A 17,641-nucleotide genomic window follows, 5' to 3' on the forward strand; every position below is an offset into this window, starting at 1 on the left:
CCCGTCGTTTAGAGAGTCATGATTATATTTATTTATTTTTTTGTTATACCACAGGTGTTCCTTGTGGCTAGCTAAAAGCAAACCAGTAACTTGAGAGATGGCCACTGTTGGGGTTTTTTGGAGAGCCTGACCAAGACCATCTTGTGATTGGATGGTCATTGTCATGGAAATGGGCACTCAGAAAGATGAAAGCAAGGCCAAGATTTTTCTTCAAAATCTATTTTGGGTTTGCCTTTGCATGTGAATACATTATCTGGACTCAGAGTTCTGCACTAACTTTAGAAGGAAAAAAATTTAGAGTAGGTACTAATCAGTCTCCCACCCCAGGAATTCTGGTTTTGAGCAATGTCACTTCCCAAGCAGTAACCAGCATGTAGCAATTGGAAAAAATACCTCTAAGATGTTGAATGGACATGTTGGATGTAAACCCACTAAATTGAGAGCATCTGCCAAAATAAGTTTTAAAATTTCATACCTGATATTGGATTATTCTGTCTGAAAGCACCTATAATAACAGGATGATTTATGAAGTCACTTCTAGTTTATGACAATGAAAGTGTATTATCATAAAAGTGTAAGTATATGTATGTCTAAAATTGTTCAAAAGCAATATCAGATTAATAGAGTATGTTTTTTAAAGTTGGGAGGAGAGAGAGAAGTTAAGCTAGAACATATTCCAATTTTATGTTACTTGTAATTGTTTTCTGTTAGCAGGCCATTTCTGCTGGTCATAAACTGTTTCCCTTACCAGGGTATCAGTAGAGCTTTATTTTATATACTAAACTGATTATTTTCAAGATTCTGTATTTTGACCTTCACTTTCCACAATGTTTCTACAGTTTAAGTAGTTAACAGGAAAAATGGGTTAAAACTGGATGCCAAGGTAGCTGATCCAAGATGGCTGAATAGGAACAGCTCTGGAGTGCAGTTCCCAGCAAGAACAATGCAGAGGGTGAGTGATCACCGCATTTCCAAATGAGTTATTACTGCCCACAGACCAGGAAATTCCCAGGCTGAAAAGTGCCACAAGTTTGCAGCACAGCTGTTTCAGCCGGCGCAGCAGGTCTCCACACAAAAACACAAAAAATCTGGGCAGCTATTTCAACTGGCGCCTGGAACACTTGAGAGAAAGAGTGGCCCATTCAACTGAAAAAAGGGGGCTGAGACAGGGAGGCAGGTGATCTGGCTTGGCAGGTCGCACCCCCTCAAAGACCAGCAATCTGAAACGCTCTGGATTGAGAGTTTGACAGCAAGCACAACTGGACCCGGGACAGTCCAGCTCTGGTGGGGAAGGGCATCCACCATTACCGAGGCAGTCCGCCACTACCAAGACAGTCTGCCATTACTGAGGCAGACCATCATTACCAAGGCAGTTCTAACTGTACCTCTATAAACAAAACCACAAGGAAGTTCACATAGCATCTGGGCAGAGCCCACGGCAGCTCAGCAACACGTCTGCTGGCAGACTGTGACTAGACTACCTCCTAGCTGGGCAGGGCATCTCTGAAAAAAAGGCAGCAGCACATCAGGAACTTAAAAAGCCCCACCTTCCTAGGACAGAGCAGCTCAGCACTTGAGCTCCTATAATAGTCAGACTGTCTCCTCAAGCACCTCCCTGACCCCCATGTATCCAAAGAGACACCTCATAAAGGAGAGCTCAGGCTGACATCTGGTGGGTATCCTTCTGTGACGAAGATAACAGAAGAATAAACTGGCAACAACTCTTACTGTTCTTCAAGGGCTGCAGGTGATCCTGAGACAGCAGGGTCTGGAGTGGACCTCCAGCAGTCCTTCAGCAGATGGGCCTGACTGTTAGAAGGAAAACTAAACATCAGAAAGAAATGACTTCATCGTCAACAAAAAGGACATCCACTCAGAGACCCCATCTGAAAGTCACCAACTACAAAGACCACAGGTAGATAAAACTACAAAGATGGGAAGAAACCAGCGCAAAAAGGATGAAAGCACCCAAAACCAGAACGCCTCTCCTCCTCCAAGGGATCACAACTCCTCACCAGCAAGGGAACAAAGCTGGATGAAGAATGAGTCTGATGAATTGACAGAAACAGGCTTCAGAAGGTGGGTAATAACAAACCTCTCTGAGCTAAAAGAACACGTTCTAACTCAATGCAGAGAAACTAAGAACCTTGAAAAAAGGTCTGATGAAATGCTAACGAGAATAAACAGTTTAGAGAAGAATATAAATGATCTGATGTAGCTGAAAAACACAACATGAGACCTTCACGAAGCATACACAAGTTTCAATAGCCAAATCGACCAAAGGATATCAGAGATTGAAGATCAGCTCAATGAAATAAAACAAGAAGGCAAGAGTAGAGAAAAAAGAGTGAAAAGAAATAAACAAAGCCTCCAGGAAATATGGGATTATGTGAAAAAACCTAATCTACATTTGATAGGTGTACCTGAATGTGACAGAGAGAATGAATCCAAGCTGGAAAACACTCTTCAGGATATTATCCAGGAGAACCTCCCCAACCTAGCAAGGCAGGCCAACATTCAAGTCCAGGAAATACAGAGAACACCACAAAGATACTCCTCAAGAAGAGCAACCCCAAGGCACATAATTATCAGATTCACCAGGGTTAAAATGAAGGAAAAAATGCTAAGGGCAGCCAGAGAGAAAGGTTGGGTTACCTACAAAGGAAAGTCCATGAGACTCACAGCGGATCTCTCTGCAGAAACCCTACAAGCCAGAAGAGAGTGGGGGCCAATATTCAAGGTCTGTAAAGAAAAGAACTTTCAATCTAGAATTTCATATCCAGACAAACTAAGCTTCATAAGTGAAGAAGAAATAAAATCCTTTACGAACAAGCAATTGCTGAGAGATGTCATCACCACCAGGCCTGCCTTACAAGAGCTCCTTTTAAGAAGCACTAAACATAGAAAGGAACAACCAGTACTAGCCACTCTAAAAACATACCAAATGGTAAAGAGCATTGACACAATGAAGAAACTGTGTCAGCTAATGGGCAAAACAAACAGCATCAAAATGGCAGGATCAAATTCACACATAAAAATATTAACCTTAAATGTAAATGGGCTACGTGCCCCAATCAAAAGACACAGACTGGATAAAATCTCAAACCCTTCGATGTGCTGTATCCAGGAAACCCATCTCACATGCAAGGACACACATAGGCTCAAAATAAGGGATAGAGGAAGATTTATCAAGCAAATGGAGAGCAAAAAAAAGCAGGAGTTGTAATCCTAGTCTCTGATAAAATAGACTTTAAACTAACACACATCAAAAGAGAAAAAGAAGGTCATTACATAATGGTAAAGGATCAATGCAACAAGAAGAGCTAATGATCCTAAATATATATGCACCCAAGACAGGAGCACCCACATACATAAAGCAAGTTCTTAATGATATACAAAGAGACTTAGACTCCCACACAATACTAGTGGGAGACTTTAACACTCCACTGCCAATATTAGACAGATCAACAAGACAGAAAACTAACAAGGATATCCAGGACTTGAACTCAGATGTGGACCAAGCAAACCTAATAGACATCTACAGAACTATCCACCCCAAATCCACAGAATATACATTCTTCTCAGCACCACATTACACCTACTCTAAAATTAACCACATAATTGGAAGTAAATCACTCCTCAGCAAATGCAAAAGAATGGAAATCATAATGAAGAGTATCTCAGGTCACAGTGCAATCAAATTAGAACTCAGGTTTAAGAAACTAACTCAGAACGCACCACTTCATGGAAACTGAACAACTGGCTCTTGAATGTTGTTGACTGGATAAACAATGAAATGAAGGCAGAAATAAAGATGTTTTTCGAAACCAACAAGAACAAAAATACAATGTACCAGAATCTCTGGGACACATTTAAAGCAGTGTCTAGAGGAAAATTTATAGCAGTAAATGCCCACGTGAGAAGCGAGGAAAGATCTAAAATCAACACCCTATCATCAAAATTTAAAGAGCTAAGGAACAAGATCAAAAAGCTCAAAAGCTAGTAGAAGACAAGAAATAACTAAGATCAGAGCAGAACTGAAAGAGATAGAGACATGAGAAAACCTTCAAAAAAATCAGTAAATCCAGGAGCTGGTTTTTTGAAAAGATCAACAAAATAGACCACTAACCAGACTAATAAAAAAGAGGAGAATCAAATAGATGCAATAAAAAACGATAAAAGGAATATCACCACCAATTCCACAGAAATACAAACTACCATCAGAGATTACTACAACAACTCTATGCACATAAAACAGTAAACCTGGAAGAAGTGGATAAATTCCTGGAGCCTAAACCAGGAAGAAGTTGAAACCCTGAATAGACCAATAACAAGGGCTGAAGTTGAGGCAGCAATTAATAGCCTACCAACCAAAAAAAGCACAGGTCCTAATGGGTTCACAGCCAAATTCTACCAGACATATAAAGAGGAGCTGGTACTACTCCTTCTGAAAGTATTCCAAACAATCTGAAAAGAGGGAATCCTTCCCAAATCATTTTATGTGACCAACATCATCACCAAAACCTGGCAGAGACTCAACAAAAAAAGAAAACTTCAGGCCAATATCCATGATGAACATAGATGCAAACATCTTCAATAAAATACTGGGAAACCAATTGCAAGAGCACATCAAAAAGCTTATCCATCACCATCAAGTAGGCTTCATTCCAGGGAAGCAAGGCTGTTTCAATATATGCAAGTCTGTAAACATAATCCATCACATAAAGGGAACCAAAGACAAAAACCACATGATCATCTCAATTGATGCAGAGAAGGCCTTTGACAAAACTCAGCAGCACTTTATGCTAAAAACTGTCAATAAGCTAGTTATCAATGGAACGTATCTCAAAATAATAAAAGCTATTTATGACAAACCCACAGCCAATATCATACTGAATGGGCAAAAACTGGAAGCATTCCCTTTGCAATCTGGCACTAGACAAGGATGCCCTCTCAAACCACTCCTATTCAATATAGTATTGGAAGTTTAGCCAGAAATCAGGCAAGAAAAAGAAATAAAGGGTATTCAGTTAGGAAAGGAAGAAGTCAAATTGTCTCTCTTTGCAGACGACATGGTTGTATAGTTAGAAGACCCCGTCATCTGAGCCCAAAATCTCCTTAAACTGATAAGCAACTTCATCAAAGTCTCAGGATACAAAATCAATATGCAGAAATCACAAGCATTCCTATACACCAATAACAGACTTAAAGAGAGCCAAATCAAGAATGAACTGCCATTCACAATTGCTACAAAAAGAATAAAATACCTAGGAATACAATTAACAAAGGATGTAAAGGACCTCTTCAAAGAGAACTACAAACCACTGCTCAAGGAAATAAGAGAGGACACAAACAGATGGAAAAACATTCCATGCTCATGGAAAGGAAGAATCAATATCGTGAAAATGGTCATACTGCCCAAAGTAATTTGTAGATTCAGTGCTATCCCCATCAAGCTACCTATGACCCTCTTTAAAGAACTGGAAAAAAACCACGTTAAACTTCACATGGAACCAAAAGAGAGCCCGCATAGCCAAGATAATTCTAAGCAAAAAGAGCAAAGCTGGAAGTATCACTCTACCTGTAATTAAAACAGCATGGTACTGGTACCAAAACAGATATATAAACCAATGGAATGCAACGGAGGCCCCGGAGGCAACGCCACACATCTGCAACCATCTGATCTTTGACAAATCTGACAAAAACAAGCAATGAGGAAAGGATTCCCTGTTTAATAAATGGTGTTGGGAAAACTGGCTAGCCATGTGCAGAAAGCAGAAACTGGACCACTTCCTGACTCCTTACATTAAAATTAATTCCAGATGGATTAAAGACTTAAACATAAGACCTAACACCATAAAAACCCTAGAAGAAAACCTAGGCAAAACCATTCAGGACATAGGCATTGGCAAGGACTTCATGACTAAAACACCAAAAGCATTGGCAACAAAAGCCTAAATAAACAAATAGGATCTAACTGAACTCCAGAGCTTCTGCACAGCAAAAGAAGCAATCATTAGAGTGAATTGGCAACCAACAGAATGGGAAAAAATTTTTACAATCTACACATCTGACAAAGGGCTAATATCCAGAATTTATGAAGAACTAAAACAGGTTTACAAGAAAAAAACAAACAAACCCATTCAAAAGTGGGTGATGGATATGAACAGACACTTTTCAAAAGAAAACGTATGTGAGGCCAACAAACATGAAAAAATGCTCATCATTACCAGTCTTTAGAGAAATGCAAATCAAAACCACCTTATGATATCATCTCACACCAGTTAGAATGGCAATCATCAAAAAATCTGGAGACAACAGATGCTGGAGAGGATGTGGAGAAATAGGAACACTTTTACACTATAGGTGGGAGTGTAAATTAGTTCGATCATTGTGGAAAACACTGTGGTGATTCCTCAAGGACCTAGAAATAGAAATTTCATTTGACCCAGCAATCCCATTACTGGCTATATATCCAAAGGATTATAAATCTTTCTGTTTTAAAGACACATGCACACTTATATTCATTATGGCACTGTTTACAATAGCAAAGACTTGGAACCAACCCAAATGCCCATTGATGATAGACTGGGCAAGGAAAACGTGACACATATATACCATGGAATACTATGCAGCCATAAAAAACGATGAGTTTGTGTCCTTTATAGGGACATGGATGAATCTGGAAACCATCATTCTCAGCAAACTGACACAAGAACAGAAAATCAGAGACTGCAGGTTCTCACTCATAGGTGGATGTTGAACAGTGAGAACACATGGACAGAGGGAGGGGGCATCACACACTGGGGTCTGTTGGGGGGACTAGGGGAGGGACAGTGTGGGGTGGGGAGGTTAGGGAGGGATAATGTGGAGAAATGCCAGATATAGTTGACCAGGATATGGAGGCAGTAAACCATATTGCCATGTAGGTACCTATGCAACAATCCTGCATATTCTGCACATGTATCCCAGAACCTAAAGTGCAATTATATACACACACACACACACACACACACACATAAATTGGATGCCAGAATCTGGAATTTTTGAGTTTTTGCTTGCTTGAGATTTTTTTAAGATACTATGCTTTGTGTTTCACTAAAATATCCAAGAAAACAACCATTTTCTGTTCTTCTGGAATCATGTCGTTGTAATATATTGCTGTTGTAGCAAAATATATGTGTCACTAAAATATATGCCAGTGCAGCTTTGTTAAGATTGATTGAGTAGAATACAGTTCATTTTGAATAAAAAAATTTCTGAAAAAATGATAGTAAGTTTTCTTTACTAAGGAGTTCTAGCAAAATTTTAAAAAATATTTTGGAAGACTTTCTTGGCTTTGTAAGGGATTATAACAGCTTTGTGTAAGCGATTATAAACAGTGATTACGGATTTCAGTGCAGATCTAAGTAATTAGATACGAAAATGAGACTTAACTCTAGAAATCCTACCTGTTAAAATTTTCCTTCTAATACCCCACCTCCAAGAGGCTGTTTTGAAGTCATCCAACATAAATACAGTATTTACATCTGTAATATTCTCATAGCAGATTTCAGGGTAGTCCTGAATAAACCTTTTGCTTTTGCTTTAGAAATTTATTTATTACTAGTCACTGCCAGCAGTGAATTTTTTCAAGTAACATCGACAATACGTTGAATAGGGATCGTAATGATTTAGACATAGACACTGAGACACTAATGTAATATGATGCTCAGTTTACAATTATTTGTAACATAAAAGCTTAATTAGCCAGTGTGATAGGCTGAATAATGACCCCCAAATATAGCCAGTTCCTAATCCCTGGTACCTGAGAATGTTACCTTTTATGGCAAAAGAGATATTGCAGATTAAGGACCTAGAGATAGAGAGATTAGCTTGGATTATCTTGATGGGTTCTATATGCAATCCTAAGTGTCCACATAAGAGGGAGATTTGACTGCAGAGAAGGCAGTGTGCTGTGCAGCTGGCTTTAAAAATGGAGGAAGGGGCTATCAGGATTCTAGCTCTAGAAGCTGGAAAAAGCAAGAAAACCTCTGACAGGGAGGATGGCTTGTGGTCATTGATTTCAGTCTGGTGAGTCTGATTTTAGACTTCTGACCTCCAGAATTATAAGAAAATAAATGTGTGTCAAGTTACCAAGTTTGTGGTAATTTGTTACAGCAGCCATAGGGAATTAATACATCCAGTCAGTTTAACTATGTTAAATAAGCTATGTGCATAATATCATTGTAAATCAAGAGAATCAACAACTTCCAAATCCTTTTTTTAGGTTTCTATTTGCTGAATTTGATTAACTTCCAAGTTGCAGTGTTTGTCAGCTTATTCTTGGTTGATAAGCAGTAAAATTCCTAATATTTAAATGTATTTGTAGGACTTGTTGGTATTTGTTGGTGACTCTTAGCACAACACAATTCTCTTATTACCTGGAGCCAGTTCCCTTTTCTGGTTCCCTTCCTTAGTTTATAGCTGAGATATTTATTACCGTTGTTTGTACCATTAATTTCTCTAAACTGGTTTTAGGCTCTTACTCAGCATTCTGACTTTTAGAAAAGGGAACCAAATTCTCACATATTGCAATGTATACATTCAACAAAAGCCTGTTTTGTTTCATAAATACAATGTAGACATTTTACACAGTGTGCATCCATTTTGCAGCAGTGTCACTGTGATCCTGGTACTGGGAAGTACTTATACATTTCTCTGAAATGTCCCAGTGCAAGGCACCTCTGAAAGAGTGAGAATTTGGTTTTGTCCATTACTGGCCCCTGCTCTTTGGTTACAAGTGTCTTCTAAGACCTGCTGACCCACCACTGTTTTAATAGTACAAGGAAATCCTAGAAAAGAAAAATTGAATTGTTATGGCATTCTGTTGATGTGTCTTTATTAGAATGTGGTTGTTCTTTGAGGCTGAGGATATGCCGTTGTGTGTATGTGTACCCATCTGAAGGATATATTGCTAGTTATTGAACACAAAGCCAAAGGATCTCTTTTCCTAACTGTATTGGTTCTTTGAAACTGGCGTATTTCATTTTAACTGATTAATTTCAGTTTTAGCAATGCAAAGAATCTCATCACAATTAGAAAAAAGGGAAAAAAAGAATGCACATCTTCAGGGGTGACACTAGAATCAGGAATATCCACAGGTTTTTTCAGGGATTACTCTTAAATTTTTATTTTTATGTGGCCATAATTTCAAGAGAAAATTTTCTTCAAGTGAGTTAACTGTTTTTCTCCCTTTGACTTTAAATTTCACTTAATTTTGGCATATAATGTATCATAAGTGTTTCAGTGGAAATGGAAAACTATGAAATGACAAAATGAAATGGAGTTCAAAAAGTGATGTTCTTCTAGAAATAATAAGTGGCTTTGTATTGGTGACTAAATTCATAGCAGAGTTAAGTACAATTAATATTTATGTAGAGTGAGAAAAAAGACATGAACATATATTAATAGCTGGCATTTGTCACATACCTTCTTTGTTGTGTTAAATATGTTGTGCTTAATATGTTCTCTCATTTACCTGGATTCTTAGAAATGCCCAAGTAAGAATAACAGCAGCACAAAAATTGTAACTTTTGGTTATTGAGCTCTTCCTGGAGACAAGGCACAGATTGTGTTTAATAGTAAAGTAAGCTTTCTGTGTACCATTTCCTTTAATCATCATTAAAAACTCATCGGAGGCTATTAGTTTTATGTCAAGAACGACAAACCTGAGGCTTAGATTTAGTAATTCACCAAAGGACATGCATCCAAGGAACAAGAAGATCCAAATACAAATGTTTCTGCTCAAAGACCTGAGCTCATTCCATTGTCAGGGGTGGTAAAAGTTAGAATTAGACAACCAGGAAAAAACAGCTTAGGTTCTGAAGGTCAGAACAGTACAATGCCAAAGTTGCAGCCAGAACAGCCAAGAACAAGAACCAAGAGGAGGTCCCTTGAGGGAGACAGACCAGCTCTATCTGATTTTTAAAAAATGATGTGAGATTGCAGTCCAGGAATTTACTGAGATAGCTGCACTCAGGAAAAACAATGAACCACTAAACAAGAGTTAGTAAAATGTTGCCATAGCTGCAGACGTTTAACTTTGTTGTTGTTTGTTAGCCTCATTTTACAAAATTTATATATGCTTGCCATACAGAAGATTCAACAGCACCGCATTATACACATGTAAGTAAAACTACTTCTTCTCTCCCCACTCATTGACCAACCTTTTTCTCATACATCCACCAAACCTATATACATACATATCTATGTGTATATAGTTGGTCTTGAGGAATTCTGCTTTTTTTGTTGTTTTTTCCATGGAAATGGAGTCATGCTACAATACTGTTTTACATCTTTTTTAATGAAATAATGCTATAGCTGCATATTTTATGTTAGTACTCCATTTCCCCACAGAAGTGATTTTAAGGAGAAATTTTGTATTAAAGAAGACTTTCATGGGTCTGCCCTCACGGTTGGTCAATTTTAATATTTTCTACTTTTCTGCCTGGAGCTATTGCCCCAAATTACAGAGCAGTGTTTTGTTCTTGTTCTTGGTTTGGTTTTGGTTGGTTTTTGTTTGTTTTTATTTTTGCTTTTAATAGCCTTTGTAAATGAATGGGGTTCTGGCTGTCTTGACCTCTGGACTTTTCCAGGGCTAACAGTTCTGCAGTGGAAGGAAAATGTGATCAGATGTGAGACTTAGAGAAAACATAGGGAAGTGCAAGACTCTTGGGACGGTTTAGTTTGGATGTTAAAAAAGTTTTTTTTTTTTTTTTTTTTTTTTAATCAAAACAACTGTAACACATTTTCTACTCTTCTCCGCCAAGGACAAACTATTACCTTGAAAGTCATGTTAGCCTTTTGCTTTTGTTTACTTAGAAGTCCCAAGAGGTTTATCGTATTTCCAAAGCAAGTTGCAGAGCTGATTACAGAGAAAGCCAAGCCCAGAACCCAAATCTGTGTTCAGATCTTTCTGTGAGTGCGCAATCTGTTGAAGCCCACTAAATTTTCAGTCCCCCACATAGTTTATAGAATTTCCAGAGTCCGGTGGATTTTATCTTAAAGTCGAGATATACATATATGCCATAGCACACATTTAGAGGGGCTTCTGGGAGGCCCTGTGGCAACTGGCTATAACCTAGGCTTGTGAATTCCTGCTCCACAACTAAACTATGCCCTATGACCTTGGGAAATGGCCCTAGTTTTTCTCAGCCTTCCTTTTCTTATCTGTAAAATAGAGATAAAACTGCCTGCCTCATTGGATTTTTGAGAATAGGCTAATATTTGTGAAGTACATAGCATGGTGCCTGGTTCGTTAGTCAACTTAGGAAGCTCTTTAAAGCTTGTCATGAGTTTTCGAAAAGTAAAATTTAGTTTTAAAAAATTCGACAACATTTATGTGTTAGCCTTTTTTACAGTAGGAGATTTCAAAGACTATTTAAAATATCCATAGTATATATTATTGTACATGGTATAAAATTTAAAATGTACAAATTCACAAATTCCCCACCACCCTGACATAATAACCTTCTTTTTCTGGAAACTCTCATTACCAGGTGTTTCTGTGTGTGTGTGTGTGTGTGTGTGTGTGTGTGTGTTTCTGTGTGTGTGCGTGTGTGTGTTTCTGTGTGTGTGTGTGTACCCTTGTACACATGTATTCTGCATATACTCGTTAATGTTTTAAATATTCTATCTTTGCCCTTCTCTCTAATCTCTTGCAAATAGGACTATCTATAGATTTAGGTCGATATCATCCAGTACCTTCTGTGATAATGGAAGTATTCTGTATTGTGTGTTTTCCAACGGAGTAAACACTAGAATATGAGTCTAGAAATGTATTTATTAACAACTGAATAAATTTAAATTTAATTTTAATTAAATGTAGTAACTATCAGTGACTGGCTGGTGGCCACCATATTGAACAGTGCCATATAAGATATTTATGTCTATGGTGCAGTTTTCAAAAACACATAGATCCCAAATTTTAAAATTAAGAACAAAGTCATATATAACTGAATTTTATATTAATTAAAGAAGTCTGTGGTTTGATACATTTTCAGTCATGTGCGGCTAATATATCTTTTAAAATCAAGTACCTTAAATGAGAGGATGGGAGTTTATTTTGGAGAACATGCTGCTAATCAGGGAAAGCTGTGAAATGGCAGGTTTGTAGGAGAGCAGATCTCAACCAAATTGGAACATAGGCTCATTTATCTATTAATTTATTCAAAAAATATTCATTGAGTACCTAATGTGTGCCATGCAAGAAAGGAACTTGCCCAAGGCCCTGCCTTTGATTACTGCCAGTGCCCTGAACTCATTTCCTTTTGTAAAAGAAAAAGCTTCAGAAGAAAACCAGTTTTCATTCAGCTGCTACAAATGATTTCTTCATCAAGAGCACCTCACTCACTTCTGCAGTTAGTCAGCTAACTCTGGGCTGGGACACTAGTAGGGAAAAAGTGAAGTGTGTGTGCATTCTATAAGTGCCTACACCATTTTAATGTAAGAAAGCCAAGAGATTCCAGAATTAAAAAGCTCTTTAATATTCCATTACAGAAAGATATAAATAAGAAACTGAGAATCATGGTGTGGAGCCACACTGCCTCATTCTTCTGCCCTTGGGGAAGGTGTCCACAATGCAATTTGTCTGTTCTTTGGGCTTTTGCATTATCTTCCCCAAACAGTGATTGCTTCATACATTAGCATTGCATCTGAGTCTTATTCTTTTTCTGCACTTTGAAAATTTTGTTATGACATGTTTTGTTTTCATAATAAAAGAAGAAAAATAAATAATATTATAAAACTTAGTCCAGGCACAGAGATGATGAATACCTGACAAAGCAGAGATCATGAAGAGAAGGTAAATTGGAGTGGGAAAGATAGGATTAGGAGATAGAATTGACAAGGCCTGACTATAATTTAAAATACCTGTCTTATGTAATTGTGATCTATTTTAAAGAAAGACAAATGCAAAGTAAAGGTTTTGGTTTTTTTCCCACTTGTACTCACGGCAATTAAATCTTAAGTGTGTTTCATTATTTTTCAGTCACTCATCATATAAGATGATTTGCTAAGTGTATTTTTAGCCCACAGTATAAAATAAGTGTATATTTCAGGTCATGAAAAATGCTTAGATGAAATAATGAGAGTTCATTTGTCTGCAAGACCTTTTTTTTTCAGTTTATCTTAAGTTAGCGATAACAAATCCTTATTGTGAGACTATCTTACCAAGATAGATATTGATGGGGAAAAGAAGGACTAAAAGATTAAAGCCCTGAAAAGGAATGCTTGAACATTAACTATACCACATTCCTCAGGTGCAGTTATTTCCCTTTGCAAAAAGTGTTAGATATATCTCTACATTGGAAGGAAGGAAGGATTTTACAGAGGGCTTCCAGAAACACATCTGATTTCCAGTTGCAAGATCAGAATGTTCTAGTTATATTGATAACCTCCAGAGAAACAAATGTCTCATGAGTATTCTAGTCAAAACAAAAGAGTTATCTGATTGTAGAAGTTCTAAGGTATTAAATTGTACTCTACTGTTAAACAACTTTGGGATTGCTATTTTGTAGCTTGTTTTCTGAAGTAACTGTGTTTGGCTGTATGTGTTGATAGTAATTGTGTAGAAGAGGGAGAAAAAGAATAAAACAATGTATGCCATTTTGTTATTTCCATGTGTGAAAACAAGTCTCTAATGAGATGTCCTCAAACAGTGCTGCTATTCATCAAAGCACATGCCCCAGATCTGAGTGAGTTTAATTATCGTGGGGACAGTGAAATGAGGGCATTTAAATAAAATTAAAGTGGAAAAAGTCAGAAGATTGAGAAGCAGCGTATCTCAGGCTGCATAGAACTAATATTGATATTTGACATCTCTTTTCCCTAGAAGGAATCATCTTTGGAAGGGGACAACAAGGTTCATCTCAAACATGTTTTTGATTAGCCAATACATCAGAATCAGCCCATCATTTTGGAGAAAGAGATCAGCTCTCTGCATAGATAAACCTCCCAATGTAAAGAGACAATCTCTGTGTGGTGTCTAGATTGCTGTAGAATAATTTGAGTCTCACAAAGGGCTTTGGATCAGAGGAGAAATTTTGATCAAAAGAGAAATTGTTTTATTAGGGACATTATCAGACGTTTGCTAGAGCCGCCTACTCTTACCAGAAAAACAGGTTAAAATCTGAGGATAGAAAATAATATGTTTAATGAAAGTAATTCCTTTTTATGAATTTCCAATTGTTTGATTGATTTTTGGTTATTTATTTATTATTAATTATATTATTATTTAAATTGCTTTGGTGGTACAAGTGGTTTTTGGTTATGTGGATGAATCGTATAGTGGTGGAGTCTGAAATTTTAGTGCACCTGTCAACTGAGTAATGTACATTGTACCCAATATGTACTTTTTAATCCCTCAGCCACCTCCTACCCTCCCCTGGTCCATTATTATACTATGTATGTTTTTGCATCTTCATAGCTTAGCTCCCACTTATAAGCCAGATCATGTGATATTTGATTCTTCCATTCCTAAGTTACTTCGCTTAGAATAATGACCGCCATTTCCATCCAAGTTGCTGCAGAAGACATTATTTTGTTCTTTTCTGTGGCTGAGTAGTAGTCCATGGTGTATATTGACCACATTTTTTTTGTCTACTCATTGCCTGATGGACACTTAGGTTTATTCCATATCTTTGCAATTGTGAATTGTGCTGCAATAAATATACACATGCAGGTATCATTTCCATATAATGACTGCCTTTCCTTAGTAATGCGATTGCTGGATCAAATGGTTGATCTACTTTTATTTATTTATTTATTTTTTGAGACAGAGTCTTGCTCTGTCACCAGTCGCCAGGCTGGAGTGCAGTGGCTTGATCTCAGCTCACTGCAATCTCCCTCTTCCAGGTTCAAGCAATTCTCTTGCCTCGGCTTCCCAAGTAGCTGGGACTACAGATGCGAGCCACCACATCCAGCTAATTTTTGAATTTTGTGGTAGAGACGAGGTTTCACCATGTTGGTTAGGCTGGTCTTGAACTCTTGACCTTGTGATCTGCCCACCTCAACCTCCCAAAGTGCTGGGATTACAGGCATGAGCCACCACACCTGGCCAATCTACTTTTATTTCTTTGAGAAATCACCATACTGCAAAGTTGTACTAATTTACATTCCCACCAGCAGTGTATAAGTATTCCCATTTCACCACATCTACACCAACAATTGTTGTTTTTTGGCTTTTTAATAGCAGCCATTCTGGCTAGAAGAAGGTAGTATTTCATTGTGGTTTTAATTTGCATCTCCCTGATGATTAGTGATGTAGAGCATTTTAAAGAATATGTTTATTGGGCATTGAATATATATATTTTGAGAAATATCTATTCATGTCATTTGCCCACTTATTTAAATGGGATTATTCACTTTTGTCTTGCTGATTGTTTGAATACCTTGTAGATTCTGGATATTAGTCCTTTCAGATGCATAGTTTGTAAATATTTTTTCCCATTCTGTGGGTTGTCTGTTTACTCTCATGATTTGTTGTTGTTGTTGTGTAGAAGTTTTTAGTTTAATTAGATCCCATTTATTTATTTTTGTTTTTATTGCTTGTTTGTTTGCTTTTAGGGTCTTAGTCATAAATTCTTTGCCTAGGCCAGTGCCCAGCAGAGTTTTTACTGAGTTTTCTGCTAGAATTTTTATAGTTTCAGGTCTTAGAGTTGTCTTTAATTCATCTTGAGTTGATTTTTATATATGGTGAGAGATAAGGGATGCAGTTTCATTGATCTATATGTAGCTATTGAGTTTTTCTAGCACCATTTATTGAATAGGGTTTCCTTTCCCCAATTTATGTTTCTGTATGCTTTGTTGAAGATAAGTTGGTTGTATTTGGCTTTGTTTCTGGGTTCTTTATTCTGTTCCTTTGCAATGTCTATATATCTACATTTATACAGGTTACAGATACCATGCTGTTTTGGTAACTATAGCCTTGTATAATTTGAAGTCAGATAATGTGATGCCTTCAGATTTATTCTTTTTGCTTAGGATTGCTTTGGCTATTTGGGCTCTTTTTTGGTTCCACATGTATTTTAAAATTGTTTTTTCTAAATATATGAAAAATGATGTTGGTATTTCGATAGGAATTGCATTGAATCTGTAGATTGCTTTGGGCAGTATGGTCATTTTCACAATATTGATTCTTCTAGTCCATGAGTATGGAGTGTATTTTTATTTGTTTGTGTCATCTATGATTCCTTTCAGCAGTGTTTTGTAATTTTCCTTATAGAGATATTTTTAGTTCTTCCTTCTTTCTTTCTTTCTCTTTTTTTCCCTTTCTTTCTTCCTTTCTTCTCTTATTTTCCTTGAGTTCTTGATTTGTCAGCTTGGTCATTGTTGCTGTATGGCATTGCTACTGATTTGTGTACATTGATTTTATAACCTGAGACTTTACTGAATTTACCAAATCTAGGAGTCTTTTGGAGGAGTCTTTAGGGTTTTCTAGGCATGTGATTATGTAATTGGCAAACAGAGATAGTTTGACTTCCTCTTTTCCATTTTAGATGCTCTTAATTTCTTTCTCTTGCCTGATTGCTCTGACTAGGACTTCCAGTTTTAGTCTTTCAAACAAACATTAAAAGATAGCTAAACTAAAAGATGGGAAGTACATTCAACTACAGCTTTTCTTCGGCTGTTCTGTCTCTTAAGCCATATACTAATTTATTAGCCAATGAATATCTAAGAACCTGACTGCTCAGTGTTCAGTAAATAGTAGCCTCATTGAAATATCTTGTTGGCATGTGGGACTTTTATCTCCAAAGCTGAATGTCTCATTTTTTTTTACCATACTTAGTTGTCGTATCTTTATGATTGTATTAGGGGATATTTTACTATTTGTTTCTGTTTTTGTTGTATGTTGACATATATTTTGTCATCTAATCCTAATAAAAGATTCTATTAGAGACCTAAGGAAGTACAATTATCACCATTTAAGATATAAGAAAACTCAGACCCAAGGTTTGATTCCTAGCCTGAGATCAGAGTTCTCTTAAGTGTTATAGCTTAACTGTCATATTGATTTATTACACAGAGCAATGCAGTGTAATATTAAATTGTTCATTTTTCACGCCCGTATCCATTGCCCAACATCAAATTGGGCACATGCTCAAGAGGGTGAAGGAAATAGAAATGCATAAGAGAAATCTAACTGTCCTTAGATACTTTCTATCTAGGCGCAGGGAATAGGGACATGATTTTAAAGTATATATTTACATATGAGTAGAGTATAACATATATTAGAGGCCAAGGCCCTTGTTCTCAAAGCATTTAGATTCTGGTTAAGGCAAAAACATTCTCAAGGACTATCAAGTACAGAGTGACACATTAGTTAATTACAGAGTGATGTGTCAAATGAAAATATTTTGAGGTATTGGCTTTTAGTGAATTATGATAAACTTTCTCTCTTACACATCTGTGACTCAGGAGTAAAGAATTTATAACATCGAATATATAAACTAATAATCAACTAGCTATCGGTAATCATAATCAAAGTCATGTCTTGTCATTATGGCATTTTCTGTCTTAGGAAATGCAGCTCTTCATTACTATTGCCATGTGTTTAAAGGAAAAGAATTACTCAGATGTGATCCAGTTCACACGTTACCAA

At 36.9% G+C, this 17,641-nt stretch overlaps 1 protein-coding gene across 15 annotated transcripts in view; it reads left to right on the top strand.

The window, feature by feature from the left end:
• Positions 1–17,641, top strand: part of NCOA7 (nuclear receptor coactivator 7) — a 158,354-nt gene that overhangs the window by 54,354 nt on the left and 86,359 nt on the right. The window lies entirely within an intron of this gene.

This window comes from Callithrix jacchus, chromosome 4 (assembly GCF_049354715.1).
Source record: "Callithrix jacchus isolate 240 chromosome 4, calJac240_pri, whole genome shotgun sequence".
NCBI lineage: Eukaryota > Metazoa > Chordata > Mammalia > Primates > Cebidae > Callithrix > Callithrix jacchus.